Consider the following 18,163-nt stretch of genomic DNA (forward strand, 5'->3'; position numbering starts at 1 on the left):
AGCCCATGTCAGGAGGAGGTTGGGGTGGATGGATGGGTCAACAAAACACAGGAATATGACACAGGAGAGCCGTGTTTGATTCCCATGTGACAGTAGCAGTTTATGTTGTTTTTATCATCCATCACCATTAGTTGTTATTGTGACCATGGGAACAAAGATAATAATAGTGAGGAAGTACTTATTTTAACCCAAATCACCATCTTTTCCTAAACCTAACCAAGTGGTTCTAGTGGCTAAACCTGACCATTATTATAGTAACCATGGCGACAATGGTAGGTGTGCCAATCTTGGTACTGTCCACGTGTTTATTATTCTAACCATGACAACCGAGGTCTGGTGCACCTACCTCCTTACAGGAGCTGTTTGAGGGTCGTATCAGAGGGGAGTCTACAACTGTTGTGTTCAAACTAAATATAAAGTCAATACAAGTGAATCAAGCTAACGAGACATCTAAAGAAAAAGAAAAGTGACCTCTGAACTGTGTATTCTGTGTTTCATCAGTAGAAATTGGTGAAACATTTTTTTGTGTGTTGGATAAACATTGGGACAGTTCAGAAATCTACTTCTAAATCTTTTAAATCGTAACGCTTTTGAATGTAATTGTTTGATCAGAAACTGATTTGTATTCTGATTGTTTGGTTTTGTAATCTCGGCATCATTGGAAATGGGGGTCAAACCTCAATGTATCTCTGAGACATAAATAAAGGTTGATGATGATGATGATAATGATGATGATGATGAAATGGCCATGTACTGACATGAACTGTGGTTAATCAGCAACATACTACACACGACTGAGCAGATGCAGTGTGTCTGTTCTGTGATTGTGTCACAGCTCAGGTGAGGTCTCACAGTAAGTCACTGGAGTTTTAACCTCTCAGGAGTGTTTCCCTTCCTCATGCACCTTGGACGTGGGTGAAGTTGCACCAGGATCTCACCAAGACTCCAGTTCCTTCTGTTGTTCTCTTCTAGACCCCCCCTTTTTTTTTCTTGTTGCTGTATGTTCCTGAGTTGGTGCCATGAAGCCTTGGGGAAATTCTCATTCTCATTCTTGCATTGACTTTCAGTGACTTGTTAAGTCTTGGCTGGTTAGCTGAGAGTTAAGTTTTGAGAGTGCACAAAATCCACCATGTCAGGCTGAGTTCTTGGCCTACAACTAATAAACCTACTAACAGTCCCAAACTCAAATATATGGGGTTTCTACTGGGTTTCTCTCTATAATAATTACCCTGTAAAGTGCCTTGAGATAATGTTTATTATGATTAGGTGCGATGCACATAAAATAAATTTGAATTCAGTAATCAATTCATTGACAAATGGTTTAAGCATTAGCTGAGTCTATGGGACAGTCTTTGACAGAAAAGTGAAATTCTTCTCCCCCTCAAAAAGTTCTCCAGGGGAGAAACTCGATGACTAACACCAGAAGATGATGTTTGTTATGGGCATATTTCCATAAGCGTATATGAGAAATTACACTGACAGCAAAGCGAGAGACCGAAAGAGACGGGCCACAGGACGAGATAAAATGGGAAAAGAGAAAGAAGAAAAAAATGAAAGCGAGGAAGAAATGAGGTAAAGCCCGGAGTGCTCTAGAAGTGATTATTCTAATTTAGCAGCTGATGTAAATCTAAATGAAGTCACGTCAGGAGTCGGCTGATGGACACAACACAATCACCCTGGGACCCCCCTCGATTCTCTTTCTCTTCTTTCAATCCACCTTCTCCATCTCCATCTCTGAGACTCTGTTCGAGGCTTCTGAGTGGGTAACCCCAGCAACACCACACGCAGAGGGGACCAACAGAGGTATTACTGTGTTTAGTATTGCTTTTTGGGTTGGGTGAGTAAGTGGGATGGGGGTGGTGGGAGAACATGAAGCAAGGAAGGAGGAAGTGCAGGAGGTTAGTGAGTCTATCTGTGCTCGCTGACAAACACCGGCAGACTCATATTCTCATCTGGGTCCCAGCAGATCAAGGCTGCAGGGACAGTCCCAGTGCCCACAGACAAATAAATATACAACAACCACAGTATTTATACTGTGTGTGTGTGTGTGTTGGCAAATCTTTTATATTCATTATATCAAAGAAATAAAAAATATATATATTTGGACACATATGAGTTTTTTCATTAAGCAGCTATAACTGATGACAATGTGAAAGGAGTCGATAAACTTTAAGAGAATTATGCAGCGCCTCTCAGTTTTAGATGCACATTATTTAGCTTCTGCCACAAGCGGTCTCTCAATCAAAATAACAACAAAAGACGGCGTCACACGCATGCACATGTAATTTTAAAAGCACATGGAAAGTAAATTCTAAAGTACGGCAATAAGCAGACATCCAAATACACAGGCACTCACTTCATTCACCAGCATACGTTCAGTGTCAGTTGTTTAGGAGGTTTTTCCAAGCAGCTGAATTATCCGCTGAGGCCTCCTCCTCTCTAATAACAAACAAACCAGGGGATTAAAACCAGTAGAAACACAGAATAAAGCAGCTTCACGTAAAAAATCAGTGATTCACTGATGCTGTTCGGCGTGCACAGGAGTGGCTGGAAGCTGAGTTGTCTAACCTTTACTTGGCTTTTTTTCTCTGATCACTTAAAGACCTGATAAGACCCAGATGTCCAATGCCTAAAATCCTTCATCTGGTTAAAACACATGAAAACGAAAAATGTGGCTTGAAAAAGTGAATCTTGACTGGTCCGGGAAGGCAACCACAAGGCTGACGCATGCATGTAGGACATGTGATTCACAGGCGACCAAATGACTGGTCTGTCTGGCATGTATGCGGCTTTTTTCAGCAAAAAAAAAAAAAAAAAAAAAGCTCTACAAACCTTCTTTAGACAACAGTACCAGTACAGCACCAGAGCAACCAGCTGGTGAACACAGTGAAGCATTTAGAAGCTACAGAGCCAGACATTTCCCTCATATGTTGGCAGAGACAAAAAATAGAGAAGGAATACACTTTTATATATATATATATACACTTATATTTTCCGTTTGACCAAATGAAAACTAATGTTGGTCCTTACTTACCTAACTGTTTGCTAACAAGTTCACCTTATGAACTTTTCTTTCTGTCTTTCCTTCTTTTTATTTCATTTGGTGAAGCAAGACTAAGACATTGTTATCTCATTGTTATAGATTCATATTTTGACTTACTAGAAAGCAAGAGAAAAATATAGAGAAGGATGAAAAATAAAGAAATAAAAATAATAAAAACGAAAAAAATATCATCCCAATTGCCTTTTAGATACTGATGTTTTTTAGGGCCTATAGGCAGAAACCAGGTGGAGTGGGGTAGGGGTGATAGGGTCTACACTATCCACCAGTGTGAGGGTGCCGATCTTCATATGAACCTAAAAGGTGATGATAACTTTTTCACTTTTTTCCACTCGCCCTAAATGCCCAGGCCAAAAAAAAAGAGGTTGAAACAGGCACATGAATTTTAAACACATGTATATGCTGCATTATGATCTACATGATCTTATAGGAATTGTGTGCAAGGGGTTGAAGGTATAATAGTGTACACATAATAGTGTATAATGTATGATTCTGCCCACCTTCCTGTGTATACTGTCTGCCCCAGTAAAGGCTGGTCTGTGTGTAATCATGCATGTACCTGTGTTTATACCTGGGTGCATTTTTTTCTGTGCTCTGCTCAGCGTAGATGGAGACAGACAGGAAACATGCAGGGAAGAGAAACTGTCTGTGACACACCACAAAAATGTTTGGCCAGAATCAAACTTGGTGACATCGCCGTTATTTGGCATTGATCCATATTCTTCAAACGAACATGGTTTTAAGATGACCCTGCTGTCATCCTTCTGGCTTCATCACCCTGCCTCCCCAGTCTCGCTCCAACATCGCTGCCTCTTTTGTCTCTCTTTATATTCTTCAGGCAATAAATCACACGAATGGGCATGATCGCACACATTTTCACACCTGGCCGATTGCCGCAGTGGTGGGGATCATCAGACCGTTTAGGAAAGTTACAAAAGTTATTGGATGAAGCCCCTCCCCCACCCGCTCTGCACTTTGGTTGGACAAACTCCTCATTGCAGTCGGAAGGTTATCCAGAGTGAACGGGATGTTATTTTCTGTCAAATTCTTTACGTGTAATTTTTAAATACTGTGAAACAACACAGACTAAATTACACAGATCTCAAAACGCAGACAAATAAAACCAAAACTGTGGCTGTCGACAATTAACTGCAACATCCCACGTGAGGAAACAAGATCATTTCCTGCCATGACAGTGAAGCTGTTATTGTTTTCACCTTGTGTGAGTCTGTGTGTGTCTGTGTGTGTATGTCTGTGGACAGATTTTGTCACAACCTGGAAGATACAGCCACTTGACAGGTGTGTAGCTGAGAACAAAACGAAGGTAGAGTTTTACTCAATACTCATGTGAGAATGTAGTAATAACTACTGAGGTTTTTTTTATGACTTTTACTCCACTACTTGTTACTTTGAGGCAATGCTTTTAGTCAGAGGAATGAATTTTCTTTTATTTTGAAAAAGTGTGAGAGACCGTACCCTGTGTTCGTCACAGGAGAAAAACCAATCACAGCCAACGCCTCCACTGTCAGTCATGTTGTGCTGCGGCATCTTTGAACAGCTCAGTTTGAACTTGGCAGTGGCCTGGTGATGGCTAGGTTCGAAGATACAGTTGTGTAGTCATGAAGCTGCATCTAAAGGAATCCAATTGTCTGTTGGATGGACACATGTGCATAAGCACACACACACACACACACACACACACACACACACACACACAGACAAACACACACACACATCGCCAGAGCTGTGCCATTATGTTTTGTGGGGGTGTGGGACATGTTAAATTAAATTTAAAAAAAGGAATAGGTAAGATGACAATGGCTCCTTCTGTTGATTCAGTTGTGTTTTTAAATATTTTGAAGATATTCTACAATGTTGTTTTTTTTTTTAATCATACAGCTTGTACTTTTGAATACTTCAGTATTTTTAAAAGCAAGTACTCCTGTACTTGAACTCTAGTTAAAATCTGACTGATAAACTTTCACTAGTATTGGAGTAATATTTGACTCAAGTAATGGAGCTGTGGACTTTGTTCCCCTCTGCTGTGGACAGATTTTTGTCACAGGCACAGGTACAGGTGTGCACTAGTTAAGTGTAAACCCAAGTCCGAGTTCTACAGACCACTGTACCATAATAATGGAGTAATAACGACTGAGTGCTCGTAGGTCAGAATGTCAGCATGTTGACGGGCGTCACAGCGGCTGTGATCCCATCACTAGATGCTCTCTAATTTAAATCTGGATTTAATCTTCCTGTGGATTAAAAGTTGTTTTTATTTCCTCTGGTGGAGGAAATATGAAGCAAACACATCTGTGACTCAGCCAGTCTGGCCATGTTCAAATCATTACTCATAACTCACCGTTTTCAGAACTGTTTTTAATGTTAATTAATTAACATGTGTCATATATTTTTAATTTGTTCATTTTAAACTCATGTAAAGTGTCTTTGAGTAAAATGAAAAGTGCTCTATAAATAAAATGTATTTTTATTTATTATTACTAAATAAAAACAGCTGATCTGCTCTGGAGTCCATTGATATCACTCCAATTCATTATATATATATATATATATATATATATATATATATATATATATGGTAAAAATTGTATTTTTATGGTATTTTTATTTATTTATTTATTTTCATAAACTGATGTTCTTGCAGATTTTGTATAATTTATTTCCTAACTGATTTTTTTATTTTTTACAATTAAATTAAATTTGCAAGTATTATTTTTTGTGCTTTAGTGGATTATTCTGTGTGTGTGTGTGTGTGTGTGTGTGTGTGTGTGTGTGTGTGTGTGTGTGTGGACGTGACTCCACTGGTGTGGGACCCCAGCCGACAAGCCGGAGCAAGGTTGCAGCTCCTTGCACTAAGTGGTCATCCATCACAGGCAGCACTCCAGCCTTCACCAGCGGGTCAGTGGATGACTGTCTCCTGACCTGGCTGCCAAAACATTTAACCACCACCTCCTCCTGAAACAATGAGGGGCAGAGAGCTCCAGCAAGGTGTAACCAAGGCAAAGGCGACCTCTGATCCTCCCTTTAACCCCTGAAACCCCGCCCATCTCCCCTGTTAGTCGCCCCCCCTTTGACGACCAGCTGACCAAAGAGCCAAAGAGAGCCTTCCCTCAGCGGATGTGATTCGTTCTTCCTTTGCAGAGATGTATACACGAAGCTCTCACCAACAACCCATCATAGTGCAACACCTATCACACTGTGATATCTGCATTCCTATAGCTACTATGCACCCCCCCCCCCCCCCACCCACCACTGTCAGGTTGGGCGAGACATGCCCCAAAAGAATCCTGCAGAGCCCTTGCCACATTTTCAGCTTTAAACATCCCCAACTGACTACAACCCCGTTCCAGCGCCCGTCCCCTGAAGTCCCCTGCCTCCATCTGAAGAGGAGCACGGCGGGGTGTGGGGTGGGGTGAGTGGTGCAAAGGAGAATAGAGGGAAAACACTGATGAAGAACCCTTTTGATACACCGCTGTAGGCAAAGGAAGAGAAAACTGATTGAACCTTGATGAGAATTATATCAAGGGGAGCGTTCATTTGCTGCGATGGACCTGCTGCATGCGTCGGGGAGTACGGAGTCCTGTACATATGTATGATCTGCGCTCGACTGTGATTCAGAGTTAAATGGAAGCACGGGGGAACAACGGATTTCCATGATTTTCTCATTTTAACTTTATTCTGACAAACCCTCTGATAATATCGTAATAAGTAAAGTGATAAAAAAAGAAAAAGTCTGGCTCATTCATGTGTTTCTTTGTTTATACCTTTAGAATCCAAGGAAATACATTCATGAAAAACCACAAATCCTGTCATTGTGCTTTCTTTGTCTAAGCTGTGTGTATATTTCCACCACACACAATGAAAAACATGACAAAAACACAAGTAATTGGACATGCTGGTCATGTTTCTTTCTGTAACGCACTTGAATATACTTGAGTATAGTATTTATGTTGTATGTGGAGCAGAATCTGATCTAGAAATATCTGTTAATGCACCATCTATTATCTGGTAATGCGAAAATTCTCACAGCCCTTAAACTAACAGAGAGTAGCCTAATTAATTTTACGCTGGTTTCACAGCATGAGTTTGATGTGAAGTTTGGCAGGTTGACAGAATCGAGACCATTCCATCAGACCACTGGTGTGGTCAGATATGTGTGTGTGTGTGTGTGAGAGAGAGAGAGAGTGTGTGCGTTTGTGCATGCCTGCCTATGCATTGGAGACAGGGTTGGGTATACAGAATGCCATCTGGCAGTGGCGCCTCACACTCAGCGCTACCCATCCCGGGGTGTCGGATCAGAACCGCCAGATCACAGATCCAGATCACTGCACAAACCAAACATCACCAAAAATACACACACACACACACACACACACACAGAACCAATACACAGATGCTTTGAGAAAACACACTAATTGCAGTCTGTGGTTGTCAATCAAACTTTTTCTTTTTTTTTTTTCCCCTTCCCTGTTTGTCTCATCATTATCTCCCTCAACCTGCCCCCCTACACACCCCTTCACCCCCCCACGCACCCAGGGGACAGCTGAGATCAATCTGAAGATGCTCGGAGATAGTCATTAAGACGCTGCTGTGAGAGGACATCAGCGCTCTCCCAAGATGAAAACTACGAGTGATGTGGCGTTGCTGCCCATGAATGTATGGCCTTAAAACAACGAGGAGTGGTCAGATTGATTATTTAATGGACAGTGATTGCTGCTTGTGCACCACAGATGGGGGGGGGGGGGGGGGGGCCTTCTTCTCCATTACTGATCGGATTTTCATTCAAATCCCATTTATGCTGAAAAAGTTATTCTTTGTTGCAATAATTCTGAATTTCCACGCACCCCGTCCTAGTGAGACAACAGTGTAACAAATGTGGGACAGAGTCCTGGGGGTGGGCGATGTGGTCAAAAGTGTTCTGAAGTGTTTCTGTAACAGTTGAAGGAGGGTAACGGGTGAAACACGATGAGCAGCATGCAAGTTATTTGAAAGCAGGAATTCATGAAAATCAGAGATAAACCTTATCACCAAAGCGTACCCTAATGATATGATCGTGATAATCTTCCAACACGTGTTCAAATATGAAACTCTTGTGATGACTTGAACATTGTGGGTGGAGTTCTGTATGTTGTTACCAGTTATGAGGAGGCAATAAAGGATTTCAGCTACTTTCCTTTCTTTTTTAGTGTACTACTCTGATGTAGTGTAACAGGAGTATTCAACTTTAGCATTAATAAGTCTACTTTTTTCATTGAGGTACCAACAAAATTTTGCAGCTGGAAGATTCAGGACTCAGAGGCCACTGGAGACATTCAGACATGATTATTGGGTTTCAGTGTAAAATCAAGGCCAGGGAAAGTTAACCACAGGTTCCCTTCCAGTATCCAGGATTTGTTGCTGTGGTGTGGTCAGCAATGAGACAACTGTATGAATAGTGACGGACATGTGAGATGTTACTGGACGTTTTTTATCGTCATAGAGGCAAAACAACCCAAAGATGGAAGAGGACAAAGAGAAGGTAGAACAAAATAGAAGTAAAGACTAATTTCTAGGTTGTTTTTTTTTTAATTCCCTTCACTGGCTGTAGTGTCAAGTGTTTATAGCACTGGCAAAACAAATGAACAAACCTCAATTCAGAGGGTGCTGCAGTCAAAACAACACTCTCTGCTGAGCATCTCCCAACTGACCCCCTCCACACACACACACACACACACACACACACACACGGACACACACTTAACACTAAGAACTGCTTTGCACGGGAAGTAGGTCTTATCTTCTGTCAGGCATCAAACTGAACTCACACAGAAATTTTGATTGCAGGGATATTTTCAACTCGTTTACCTTCACCACAGGTCCCTGCTGAAAATCTGTTATATTTTTCTCCACTGTCACTGTCAAATAGCGGCATGAAACGTTAAAGAGAAGACAGAAAGTCAGTTAACTCAATTAGATCAACTGTCAAAATACGTTTGAAGAAGTTGACCTGTGCTTGACCAATATCTGTATTGGAATAACTTAACCTCTAAGCTCGGCTGCTTGAGTGACTTGAGTACTGTTGTTCCACTAACATGAGTGTGTGGTTAGAGTGATGGTGGACACTTACACTGCAAGGCATTTCCACACAAGTCTGGATTTAAATGTGAGATGTAGGCCTCAGTACGACACTGAGCAGAAAGTTAAGTCTTTGTGTTTTTGTTGCTTCTTGCAAACTTTTGTGTGTTGAAAAAAACTGTCAGCTTTGGCCAGCTTCCTCCTTCCCTGTTTTCGAGGAGACTTTGAATCACCCCTCAAACATAATGGAAACCAGTATTGATCACCGCCTATTTGACCAAAAAAAAAAGGTGTCTTAAAATATCCATAGATGCAGAGAGAATGGTAAATAGAGGGTAATAGCTCTTTAGAGCTTGAGCCCATCATACAACATTATGTAGAACCTTATAGGTGTTACACAGAGGAGCCTCTCCACAGTGATCTGCTGCTCCAGGCTTCCCCCTCGCTAACGCTCTGTAAACATTACACACGTCAAGACATCAAGAAATGATCGTCGAGCACTGCGGCAGCGGTGGGATGCAGAATCAATTTGGGCTTCTTCAAAAGATCCACTTGAAGCTGGTGGAGATGGAGCGGAGATGCTAATCGCCAAAAGGTCCGGGTGTAATGCCTTCTCTCTGATTCAGCGCGCCAGCCTCTGAAGCCAGCGTCTTAATTATCACCATAGGACATACATTACCAGACCAAACACAAATGCCATCAAAATGACAATGGGCTCGCAGTTGCCGTTATCGCCAGGCATTAATTGATTTTTATCGTAATCACATTATCTAGTTCAAACAAGGTGCTTTAATAAGCCGCAATGGCCATTTAGAGCCTCATAAATACCCTGAGAAGCAAACGCTCATCACATCTTAAAAGGGGGATCTTTGTGCTACACTGTTGCTATTACTTCCTGCACAGAAAAAATGGATAAAAGAAGTTTTACTTGGACTGGAAATTTGACTGCTTGTTCTCTAAGAGCTACTGTATCTCATGTTTTACATCTCTGTTTTCTAATTTTGGTGATTTTCATTTTTTTTTTACTTATTATTTCACAAAAAGAGGAGAAAAGTTCAAGGACCCCCTGGAAGCTGTAAAATTTGCATCAATTTAGCAGAATACAGTAAGATTACAAGTGTAAATGACCCCAGCCATAGTTGTGATACTATGCATATAGAAAGTTTTGGGGCAAATAAAAGCAATTTCCCTTCAAGTTCAGCAGCACTTGGTTGAAGAGAAGTTTGAAACATCATGCACAGTGTTGGGATGTTTGAGTGTTCAGCATGTACTGGGTGTGAACCTCTGAATGTATCAAGTATTTTAAGTTTTTGAGTACTGAGTGCTTTGTGTTTTGTGAGTGCAGGACACACTACCATGATGTGCCAGTATCGAGTGGAAGTAAAACAATATGCTTCATTACTGTCCCAAAACATGGAGCTGCAGGGTATATGAAATCAAGAAGTGATGCTTCCTGTGTGCTTTTACAGAATATGAGCAAAACTTTAAGCTGATAAAATACAAAACAGTTATTAACATTAAAAGGCACTACAATCTGTGTAACTTAACCCAACTGCAGAGGCCAGTCTCTTCGTCCACTGGCAGCAGGAATCAGGTGTAGTATCCACAGGCTGAAAAGCTAAACAAGGCTAACAAGCAACAAATGAAGTAAAATCATTGGTACATATATCTCTATATGTATATATGTTTCTAAAAATTACATATGGACCCTGTTAGAAAATGGAACAATTTCATATATTGATATACAGCATATGTCTGGCTACGACAAACATGTATGTATGTATGTATTTTTATATTGTAGATAAATATGTATCCATCCCAAAACCTGTCAATATATGTTTATATTATATTTGTAAGTATAAAAGATAGACATATCTGTTTAAAACATTAATAAGAAAAACATATATAAACATGGAATTTTAAGTATGTTGTTTTAATTTATTGGGTATGTATGGGTATTTAATGTATGTCATAAACTTATAACTTCATATATCCAGAGGATGTCTATATGTGAAAATAATATATAGGTGACATATATGGCAACAGCAGTTTCAATATAGGTACATGTCCGTCATCTGTTACATTTCTGTGTGTCCTTAAACACACAGTGAGTTTGTCTTCCAGGTGAACATGATGTGTCTTTTCACCGCAGGTTGTTGTGTATTCTGTGTTTATTGATTAAACTCTGCTGTGGAATTGTTCAGTTCCATCTCCATGTGATGTCATAACTATGGGATAGAATGTTGTCGCAGTGACCTGTTCACTCTGAAGCTTCATCAGATCAGTCACATCAACCTTGTTTGTTGGTACATTCACCTCAAGAACAGTTTTTCATTGTAACTATTACTGTTCAACATTCAACACAAAACAACACTGACGCCACGTGACCTGGAGTAACTCTCATGTAAGTTGATTTCATTTTCCATCCATCAGTTTTTCCAGCAGAGAAAAATCTCTTTTCAAAATCAGGGTTTCAAGCATGTTTGCTTGTAATGTAGATGTAAAATCAGATTTTGTTAAACCAGGATTTAATGAAACTTGGTCCTCAGCTACAGCAGTTTAAATAGACGTGTAAATAAGCAGATACAGTATATTAGTTACAGAATCAGTCACTATGTCACTATATATATATATTTATATATATATATATATAACTCAAGTTACACTGTTTATAGCTAATATATATATAAGTAGTTGTGGTAGGGGTGGTAAGCAATATTTATAGGTCTATAATTTTGCTTTACTTGGTTTAAGCTTTAGATTTAGTATTTGTGGTGGATTTTTAAGATTGAAATAACTGAGGGATCCTGACAGAGCCTGTTGACTTGCCACCCTTGCTGGTATCAGGGTGCTGGCTGTCAGGCTCTGTGAGGTGAGACATGACTCTGTGTGTTTAAAGTCCTTCTTTTCTCCTCTCGTCTCAGGTGTGAGAAATCAGATTTCCTTGTTTCACCATGGCTGAAAGGTCTGTCTTTGAGGTCATCTCTGAAGGACTGATCTCCTCCGCCTCTTCTGATTATGATGTGGAGGACATCCTATGGAGCAGCTCCTTTGGGGTTGTCACCCAATTCAGGAAGCTGACCACCAATTGGTTGGTGGCTTTAAAAATCATCCAGAGCAGAAAATACATTGAGGAGGCGAGGGAAGAGTTACAGCACAAACTCAACATCAACATTTGACTTTTGTGATGATTCAAAAACACACTACAGTCACAATACATCTCTAACATCTCTTATGATCCCAGGAGGCTAAGCTTAAGATCATGAAGGAGCTCGACTCAGACACTTTCAAAATGGAACGACTCCTTCACATACAAAGTCTTTACTGTCTGGAGTTTGAGAAACTGGATGTAAGTCTGCATGAATTCCTGCAGAGGAGCCAGCCTCACTCTCTGCAGCTGAAGCAGATCTGTCCCATTGTGCAACAGCTTTGTTTTTGTAACACCAGAGTTGTTACACATATTGCATTGTAGAGTGAAGGGTACACTTTATCTCTATAATGCATGTGTTACTAGAGTTACTACAGAGTGCACATCTTAAGTTGTTCCAGATACCATCTTTAGTGCGCACTATCACCATGGCGACACATGTTGGTCTATCTCAGATTTATCTGGGGGAAATGGCTCATATAATTGACTGTTCATGTTTGTAATATATGACAGAAACTTTCATATATTTTGTTGTTGTTGTGCACAAAAGTACGTGTTAGTTTTTGTTATCACTATATTCTCTTCCTGGAGAACCATCCATCAACAAACGTGTGTTGTCCTAGTTTTTGATGATGACATTAACCCTGCAGTTGATTTTAACTGTTCATTTCATTTCATGATTTCAGCTGGCTACGGCCCTGGAGTTTCTTAAGACTGTCTCAAATACAACATTAAATATAACTTAAATATGATGACCGTGGAACATTTAGGACAGACACTGAAAGTTATAGTCATTGACTTTGGCTTAGCTTGTCACCATCCTGACGGGTGTCACCCTTCAGACCCTGTGGTACATGTGAGAAACTGACAGCACATCTGGGACAGCTGTGTCAGAAAGGATATTAAAATAAAGAAATCCTGTACACTGGAATCCCAGTGTTTTATGTTAGTTAGTCTTTATAACCTCATTAATCTGTTGGTTTTTGTCTTGTTCTTCTAAGATCTCCAGAGATCCTGCTGCAGGCTCACTTCGGTGACAACTTCGGTTGTCTGGGCTGCATCGCTGCAGAAATGTTCATCGGCACTCCGTTTTGCCCAAGAATGAAGAATATGACTTGGTCAGCATTACACAATATTGCGCTAGAAAACACAACAAATATGTCCAACTTAGCCACAATGTCTTATTATTATTATTATTATGCACTGAGTTAGAATAGAGGGAAATAAACCACTGACTGGATTAAGACCTTTTAATGAGACAAGCAATGACTCATTTCAAGCTAGAGACACTTAATCCATATGTTTGTTATAGCCTTATGAGCTTCTAACTTGACAGTAACTCTTGTGATACCTCAAGAATTTTGGCATTGAAGTGTAACACAACATTGTGTCTTGTCCACAGGTGAGACAGACTGACAGACCATTGGGAACCCACCAGATTATTTGCTGGATGAAGGCCTGCACACCAAGCACTTTGTATGCACAGATGAATCAATGCCGCAGACTGATGGTAACATTATTTGGCTATAGTTTAGCCTTATCTCCAATGTGTCATTGTTGGAGCACATTAGCAAACTAAAACATTTCTTCTTTCTAGTCATCACTTGAAGTGACAAACTTCACTCCCTGTGCACAATTAGCAGCTTAGATGACCTGAAGGTAGGACATCTCCTCTGGAAAACATCTGTGTTTCTAAATCAAACATGAGAACATGCAACAGAACAAGTTCAGATGTTCTTACTCTTTTGTTCCACTCTGATCCTGTGCAAGGCATCTCATAACTTTTTGGAAGAAGATGCTCACGCTGTTGACCCCGACCAGGTCAGCTTTGCTGACCTGCTGAAGCAGATGCTGATGGTAGATGCTGGGGAGAGAATCACACTGAGCTATGCTCTTCACTGCCATTCATCATGTCTAAACAACTCGTCAGCACATTCAGCGACAGCCTCTAGTCAGTGTGTGCTTATACCTCTGGATTATCTCTGTGCTGATGTAGATAGCTGTATTATAGACATGGATATAGATAAAGTTGTTTGTGCTCAGCGATTGGTTGTCTTCCAGCGTGAAATCGTTCATAGAGCTGATGAATGCCTGTGAGGATCTCAGCTCTGATAGCAGAGGAGATGTGGCTCAGACAACCATAAACACATGTCTGACTGAGGGGGCCACAAACACGACTGCCAGCCCGGCCATACCCAGGGGTCCCTGTGAGGACCACCCTGCTGGGCTGAGCAGTGATGAGCATCACAACAGTCTGACTAAGAGAACAAAGGGAAGCAGCTGCTGATGATGAGTGTGAAAACAGGCAGGTAGTTTGACACATCTCCCTCTATTCATTATTTAGTAGTGAAAAATATTTCAACATTTTGGTAAATGTTCAATGTTCCACAGTTAATGCACAGACATGAGAGTGGTATTGATCTTCAAATCTAACTCTAGGCAAGAAAGCAAATAAGTGCATTTTCCAAAATGTGAAACTGCTGCTTGTAAGATCCAAGAGATTTAAACACTTTTTTTTTTGATCGACACGGAAGCCCAGACACCTGCCCAGCAAAGAGAGGGAGGACTGCCGGGCAGAGACAAGGAAGCAAATGAGCACATCAAGGAAGTGGGATGATTTCTGTAACATTCTTTCCACAGAGTGTCACGTGTATTCACTCTACATTCTGTGGGTCTTTTTGTGTTATGTGTCTTGAATGTCTTAAAAAAACAAGCAAAGAAATTTCGCAGCATGCACTGAACATGAATGCAAAGGGGGACGTGAGGTTTAGCAGATGTTGGGCTCGTGGGCTCGTGACTAGATTTTGTCAGTATTTCTTATGAGATGGCGTTGGCATGAGACGTTTGGAAGATGCTGGAGTTTGGTTACGAACACAACTTGATACCAACACAGTATCAATGTCAATGCGATGCTGGCATTAGACAATGTCCAATGTCATAACCTGTGTCTGGGATTTTGTCGACACATGAAGACAGAGTCCACCAAAGTGATGAACTAGAGTTGGGAAAAACAACACTAGAAAGTTCTTGAAACAACTAAACCTGTATCAGACAGAGTTAGAAATGATCTCACCGTACTCGGTGATAGAAAATATGACTTTTAGGACTCAATAATAAACAAAAATAATATGAGACAAAATGGAAATTTTAGCAGTGAGCAAAATATATTAAATGGACACCAGTCATTTAAATAAAAAGCCGTCTCAGTGTTTGGTAAAAATGTTTGGACTATTGGATTGTTGCCAGAAACAGATTAAAGTAATTTTATAAGGAACCAACATAAATAATATAATTTATTATATTATAATTATCACAACACTGGACTCACTGTGAATGAATAATAGTCAGGGAAAATACACATAGGTACTAATAGAAAGGTAGAAGAGACACTTGTATAGTTCATCTGTTGGGATCATTTTCATTGTCTGTATTTCAAAGATTTTCTCTATGTAATTCTCACAGTTTCTCCTCCTATAGCCTCTTTCTCATTGTGTGTGTGTGTTTGATTTAAAAAAAATTAAAAAATTACGCACACAATTTTTTTCTGCCGATGGTCAGCTGGCTGGGTGTATCTGTATCAATTTCCTCCTTCCATACATATAAAAATACATATTGTAAAAGACATAAAGTGCAGAAAATGTAGGACTGAAGCTCACGTTTTCATGCAGTATGTGGAAATAAGTGGATCAACATCATGTGTGAATACAGGCAAATCCAGTTAAACTGGTAAAAAGGCTGGGAATTCTAAACATAATTGATTTTATGATATAGTTTTGTTTTAAAGTTTGATTACCAACATAAAAAAACTCAATATTGGCTATTCTGCTGCATTTATTTTATGTCTTCCTAACACTATTATTGGATATATACCTTAAAAATAACATCCTGCCCCCATTTAGCAACACATAAATAAAGTTTAGTTTCAAATTAAGTGTCAGAGCAGAAGAAAATGGTCACAAATACTGTTCTGTGAACTGTATTGAGACTAAAAGTGAGACTCTGCAAAGTCACAAGTTAAATGAGAAGATGAGGAAGTTGCAAAATAAATAAATAAAAAAAAAATAGAAATAAAACAGTAATACAAAATTACACTTGAGGGACTGGATTTGAGTGGTGAAAAAATTGCTCTGTGCGGGAGGTTAAAGCGCCTGTTGCTGATTATTTGTAATGCTTGAATAAGAAAATTCAGACGTGGAGCTGTCGACATGTGAAAGTCAGTCTTGTTTCTCATTATATAGTAAAATAAAAACACCGTCAGCTACGTGTCATATATATTAACATTACCCATAATTAGATACGCGCTTATTATCTAGGTCCTTATAATTAAAGTTTAGGTTAGTTTGGTTGGATTTGTGCTTGACGCACTTGCAGAAACACATGTGCACACACACACACACACACACGTACACACACACACACACACACACACACAGACGCTTGCACTTCTGGAAATTATGGCTATATTAGTTTGTTCTCCTCTCAGTATCACAGGATTTCCAATGAATTCTTCAGAGACAGCATTAGGAACACAGACAGAAGTTAATAAAAGTCTAATCAAAATAACTTCCAAAGCTTTGGCTTCTTTCACTTTCTAAACGAGATCAAAGCGTGAGTCGAAACCATTTAAGAATTACTCAGATCTGGAGGACACAAACAACAACAACAATAAGAAAGAGAAAGTGTAATGAATGGCCAGGCAACAAACAAATCAAATAATAAGAGAAGAAGAAAAAAAAATACAGCAAAGAGGAGGGATAGAACAGTCCACCAGGGACACTTTTCTTCTTTATTGTCTCTCTTCTTCTTTCATCTTGTGTATTTTTGTTTGTTTTGTTTATTTCTCCATTTGAGAGATTTGGTTTTTCATGTGGTGTCCAAAGGGCCAGGATGGGAGGGTTTGTATGTGTGTGGGGGGGGGTTTAGCCTTCCAGGGGGCGGATTATTTTTGTGCATGTGTGTGAGACTGTATGTGTGTGTGTGTGTGTGTGCGTGTGTGTGTTTGTGCGTGTGTGTCCTTGTTTGTGTAATTATATTCCTCACATTTCCATAGAGGAAATAGGCAGAGCTATAATTGGCTTGACAATGTGAGTAATTGTTGATTGTGATTTTATTTATTTTTATTATTATTATTGTTTTACTGCCAGAATCTGCACAGGTTTTTTTTTGTTTTTTTTTTCTCAGTTCAGACTTGACTTCAAGCTGTACATCACACGCATGAATACATTTTTCCCTGTTGCAGTATCTTTGACTGTATGGCGCAACTCTAACTGGCATGTACTTGCTCTTTCTGAAAGGTTTCTTCCCGTCGACAAATCTGTTTTTTCTTTCTGGCACTCAAGTCTTTTCTTGTACTTTTGAACCTGCACTATTACGGCTTCTAGTTGCAGATCAAAGGTAGAATTACATCTCTTTTCATATGTAGGAGCTGTTATTCAGAAACCGCCTCACCACCTTTCCTCACCGCAGCGAGGCGTCCACCGCCGCTCATAGTCTTTTCAGAGAGGGTTGGCCGTACGAGTGGGGGAGGCAGGGTCGGCGTGAGAACAGAAATAGAGAGAAAAGTCGGCGAAGAAATCAATGTCAAGCTCGGTCTTCCATTTCACCTTGCACTTGGAGAGGGAGGGGGGGGGGGCTCAGGCGGTGGTGGTGGATTGGAGGGAGGATGAGTAGTGGTGGCACTGGAGGACACCTTAGGTCAATAAAGAATCAATAGGAGTGGGTGAAACTACACGCTGAGGATAAAAGACTGTGGAGTAGGCCTTGGCTGCAGCGTCTTGTAGAGGAGGCTCTGGCACTGGCAGAAAAGGAAACATGTCCACGGGGTTACTCTGCAACACTTCACGGCCAAACCTTGCAGCGCTTAATTGCAGTAAGCTGTTTTC

At 40.2% G+C, this 18,163-nt stretch overlaps 1 long non-coding RNA gene across 2 annotated transcripts; it reads left to right on the top strand.

Moving 5' to 3' along the window:
• Positions 1-11,124: 11,124 nt before the first annotated feature.
• LOC139622458 (uncharacterized) lies at positions 11,125-17,807 on the top strand. Of its 2 annotated transcripts, XR_011691281.1 has the most exons (7): positions 11,125-11,537; positions 12,058-12,482; positions 13,283-13,399; positions 13,684-13,791; positions 13,879-13,940; positions 14,052-14,232; positions 14,343-17,807. It is a non-coding gene; the product is annotated as an uncharacterized lncRNA (long non-coding RNA). The 2 variants fall into 2 exon arrangements; XR_011691280.1 differs by having other exon boundaries at positions 14,052-17,807.
• Positions 17,808-18,163: the final 356 nt, after the last annotated feature.

This window comes from Trachinotus anak, unplaced genomic scaffold, assembly GCF_046630095.1.
Source record: "Trachinotus anak isolate AG129_WGS33_773 ecotype Australia unplaced genomic scaffold, CSIRO_AGI_Tana_v1 ptg000007l, whole genome shotgun sequence".
NCBI lineage: Eukaryota > Metazoa > Chordata > Actinopteri > Carangiformes > Carangidae > Trachinotus > Trachinotus anak.